The 5,000-nt window shown below is 53.0% G+C and overlaps 1 non-coding gene across 1 annotated transcript in view; it reads right to left on the reverse strand.

Moving 5' to 3' along the window:
- Positions 1–1,613, reverse strand: part of LOC124731459 — a 1,909-nt gene extending 296 nt beyond the window's left edge. The window contains exon 1 of the ribosomal RNA XR_007008283.1: positions 1–1,613. This exon is cut by the window's left edge and continues 296 nt beyond it. This is a non-coding gene — a ribosomal RNA (small subunit ribosomal RNA).
- Between the last annotated feature and the right edge of the window lie 3,387 nt (positions 1,614–5,000).

Consider the following 5,000-nt stretch of genomic DNA (forward strand, 5'->3'; position numbering starts at 1 on the left):
CCTTTCGGCCTAGGAAGACACGCTGATTCCTTCAGTGTAGCGCGCGTGCGGCCCAGAACATCTAAGGGCATCACAGACCTGTTATTGCTCAATCTCGTGCGGCTAGAAGCCGCCTGTCCCTCTAAGAAGAAAAGTAATCGCTGACAGCACGAAGGATGTCACGCGACTAGTTAGCAGGCTAGAGTCTCGTTCGTTATCGGAATTAACCAGACAAATCGCTCCACCAACTAAGAACGGCCATGCACCACCACCCACCGAATCAAGAAAGAGCTATCAATCTGTCAATCCTTCCGGTGTCCGGGCCTGGTGAGGTTTCCCGTGTTGAGTCAAATTAAGCCGCAGGCTCCACTCCTGGTGGTGCCCTTCCGTCAATTCCTTTAAGTTTCAGCTTTGCAACCATACTTCCCCCGGAACCCAAAAGCTTTGGTTTCCCGGAGGCTGCCCGCCGAGTCATCGGAGGAACTGCGGCGGATCGCTGGCTGGCATCGTTTATGGTTAGAACTAGGGCGGTATCTGATCGCCTTCGAACCTCTAACTTTCGTTCTTGATTAATGAAAACATACTTGGCAAATGCTTTCGCTTCTGTTCGTCTTGCGACGATCCAAGAATTTCACCTCTAACGTCGCAATACGAATGCCCCCGCCTGTCCCTATTAATCATTACCTCGGGTTCCGAAAACCAACAAAATAGAACCGAGGTCCTATTCCATTATTCCATGCACACAGTATTCAGGCGGGCTTGCCTGCTTTAAGCACTCTAATTTGTTCAAAGTAAACGTGCCGGCCCACCGAGACACTCAATAAAGAGCACCCTGGTAGGATTTCAACGGGGTCCGCCTCGGGACGCACGAGCACGCACGAGGCGGTCGCACGCCTTCGGCTCGCCCCACCGGCAGGACGTCCCACGATACATGCCAGTTAAACACCGACGGGCGGTGAACCAACAGCGTGGGACACAAATCCAACTACGAGCTTTTTAACCGCAACAACTTTAATATACGCTATTGGAGCTGGAATTACCGCGGCTGCTGGCACCAGACTTGCCCTCCAATAGATACTCGTTAAAGGATTTAAAGTGTACTCATTCCGATTACGGGGCCTCGGATGAGTCCCGTATCGTTATTTTTCGTCACTACCTCCCCGTGCCGGGAGTGGGTAATTTGCGCGCCTGCTGCCTTCCTTGGATGTGGTAGCCGTTTCTCAGGCTCCCTCTCCGGAATCGAACCCTGATTCCCCGTTACCCGTTACAACCATGGTAGGCGCAGAACCTACCATCGACAGTTGATAAGGCAGACATTTGAAAGATGCGTCGCCGGTACGAGGACCGTGCGATCAGCCCAAAGTTATTCAGAGTCACCAAGGCAAACGGACCGGACGAGCCGACCGATTGGTTTTGATCTAATAAAAGCGTCCCTTCCATCTCTGGTCGGGACTCTGTTTGCATGTATTAGCTCTAGAATTACCACAGTTATCCAAGTAACGTGGGTACGATCTAAGGAACCATAACTGATTTAATGAGCCATTCGCGGTTTCACCTTAATGCGGCTTGTACTGAGACATGCATGGCTTAATCTTTGAGACAAGCATATGACTACTGGCAGGATCAACCAGGGAGCTGCGTCAACTAGAGCTGAGCAGCCGGCCGCCCGGGAGTGTGTCCCGGGGGCCCGCGCGAACACGCAAGCGTCCGCTCAATCATTCTGCAAACAGGAGGAGGCTGAGCTCCCCTGCACAATACACCTCGAAACCCTCTCAGGTCCCGGCGGCGCGCAGCGCCGTCCCAAGTACTTGGTCGGGTTCGAGAGAGGCGCAATCGCCCGGAGTTAGGCGAGTAGACGCTTTCGGTGCGACCACCCGTGCTCCCAACTGAGCTTGCCGCTGCCGACAGAGGCCCGGGAGCGTGCTGTCGTGGCATTGCCGGCGGGAGACAACACGCGCCACCTACGGTGACCGGCAGCTCCAACGCCAGCGCCACAGAAGGACAAAAGCCCCACTTGGGTGCCGAAGCGAACTCTCCCAGCACAGCGCACGCGCCAACACATCCGCACAGCTGCGATACAAACCACCAGCGAGAACCGCTGGGGCGACCGAGCAGCAGACGGCGTCGCGGCGCCGAGCGCCGGGCGGCGGCGCATCCTCAACGCACACAGTCCTCAATCGGACCAGCACACTGAAGATGTCCACCGCGCTTCGCACCGGGCCCGCGAGGACCTACTTTGGCCGCACGGCGCCGCGCGCAGGGTGCGCCGGCGCGCAGCTGCGACGCCTGCCGCGTCCGTCGGCCGGCGCGCCTGCCACTGGCCGCCCCCACCAGCCGGCTGTAGCGCGTGCGCCCACGCACCGCGCGGCCAGCACGCCGGGAGGCGCCCCCTCACCGGCCGGGGACGGTCCCACCCAGCCACCGCCGCGTATCGCTTCACACCCAGATGCCGTTCAGTTTCGTCGGCATGGTGGGTATCGCTGGAACAACCGGTTCGTACCTCAACCTATCGTCGCCATCACCGATTCACCCCTAGCGAGAACAACCGCACCACAACAGGTTACCATTTGTTCATTTGCGTAACTTCACCAGAAAACGCAGGCGTCCATCGCCATTTGCAACTTCAACGATTATTGCATGCCTGTGTCAGGTGTCACGCCACACTACGTCTGCCCACATACACGCAACAAAATGTGCACGCCTAGACAATACGTGGAAGGTGGCCCCCGTACGTATGCGATGTCCATTGCTCGAACGACTGTCAACCGGCCTCTGTAGCATGTCGCAGATATGGAACGCGGTGCACCATGCCATCACGGTGTGTGAGGAGAGACGACTAGGTCCGAATACATCAACAGACAGCTCATGCTGATCGCCATCCACGGCGTCCGTTCCTCCCACACGTCTCTATGGCGTACCACACTGCAATCCAGCTCTCATAGGGAGACGACACGTAGCTGCGTGCACAATATTTGCACTGTATGGTCCGCCGTTTTTGGGCGCAGTCGTTGTACGGTCACACATGTGCCACGATGTATCATTCGGTACATAAGGACGAATGTGCAGTACAGATTGTGGTTTACGCGTACGACATTAGCGGACGGTTGACACAGGCCGCACCACAACGTAGCCTGAGTACGTCGCATGCGAAGGGCATTGAACATGCAAACTTCTCACCAACCAGCTTGCGAAGGCAGGGGGGCAAGGTGGGGACGTGGGGAGGGGCGGCATGTACGTCCTGCTGCCATCCACATTACAGTGTACAGCAGGAGCATGTGGAAAGTCAGCAAGACTTGCAAGGTGTTTAACATGAAGCGATACACAGGGGAGCGGGCAGTGCGAGTAGCGAACTATATTGCGAGGGTTGCGGGTGGGCAACACTACACTAATTGAACGAGTCGTATAACAATTACAGAGCAGGTTTAGGCGACAACATGGGTTACGTTAGGGGACAACGTGGGTTACGTTAGGGGACAACGTGGGTTACTTTAGGGGACAACGTGGGTTAGGTTAAGGCACAACGTGGGTTAGGTTAAGGCACAACGTGGGTTAGGTTAAGGCACAACGTGGGTTAGGTTAAGGCACAACGTGGGTTAGGTTAAGGCACAACGTGGGTTAGGTTAAGGCACAACGTGGGTTAGGTTAAGGCACAACATGGGTTAGGTTAAGGCACAACATGGGTTAGGTTAAGGCACAACATGGGTTAGGTTAAGGCACAACGTGGGTTAGGTTAAGGCACAACGTGGGTTAGGTTAAGGCACAACGTGGGTTAGGTTAAGGCACAACGTGGGTTAGGTTAAGGCACAACATGGGTTAGGTTAAGGCACAACATGGGTTAGGTTAAGGCACAACATGGGTTAGGTTAAGGCACAACATGGGTTAGGTTAAGGCACAACATGGGTTAGGTTAAGGCACAACATGGGTTAGGTTAAGGCACAACATGGGTTAGGTTAAGGCACAACGTGGGTTAGGTTAAGGCACAACGTGGGTTAGGTTAAGGCACAACGTGGGTTAGGTTAAGGCACAACATGGGTTAGGTTAAGGCACAACATGGGTTAGGTTAAGGCACAACATGGGTTAGGTTAAGGCACAACATGGGTTAGGTTAAGGCACAACATGGGTTAGGTTAAGGCACAACATGGGTTAGGTTAAGGTACAACATGGGTTAGGTTAAGGTACAACATGGGTTAGGTTAAGGTACAACATGGGTTAGGTTAAGGTACAACATGGGTTAGGTTAAGGTACAACATGGGTTAGGTTAAGGTACAACATGGGTTAGGTTAAGGTACAACATGGGTTAGGTTAAGGTACAACATGGGTTAGGTTAAGGTACAACATGGGTTAGGTTAAGGTACAACATAGGTTAGGTTAAGGTACAACATAGGTTAGGTTAAGGTACAACATAGGTTAGGTTAAGGTACAACATAGGTTAGGTTAAGGTACAACATAGGTTAGGTTAAGGTACAACATAGGTTAGGTTAAGGTACAACATAGGTTAGGTTAAGGTACAACATAGGTTAGGTTAAGGTACAACATAGGTTAGGTTAAGGTACAACATAGGTTAGGTTAAGGTACAACATAGGTTAGGTTAGGTTAGGTTAGGTTACACGTTGTTGTAAGGAAAGGTGTAGGGGGGGGGGGGGCGGGGGCGGCAGGTTCGTTGATAGTGATTATAGTAAGTGAATGCTTGTGACATGATCAGATTTGTCACGTCAGGATGCACCTTTGGCTTATTAGAGGCGGCGCTCCAATTCTATGCTTGTGTGAGACCTGTGTCTTTGACTCATGTCATTGTTTGTGCGCTGTGACAGGAGGTACTATTGTGATGTTGGGTGCACCGTTGTATAGGACATGTGTGGGTGTTGGTGCCTGGTCTGCGCAATGGTGGATGTCGAAAGGCTGGGATATTGTATTTTCCGCATGGACCTCCTGGTCTGGTTGTGATAGTGTGGATTGTGTAATGTGGCGGAGAAGATGCACTGGATGTTGTTCCATGCTGGTGCTTACATATTGTATGTGCG

The sequence above is a fragment of the Schistocerca piceifrons genome, unplaced genomic scaffold, assembly GCF_021461385.2.
Source record: "Schistocerca piceifrons isolate TAMUIC-IGC-003096 unplaced genomic scaffold, iqSchPice1.1 HiC_scaffold_1285, whole genome shotgun sequence".
In the NCBI taxonomy this organism is placed as follows: domain Eukaryota; kingdom Metazoa; phylum Arthropoda; class Insecta; order Orthoptera; family Acrididae; genus Schistocerca; species Schistocerca piceifrons.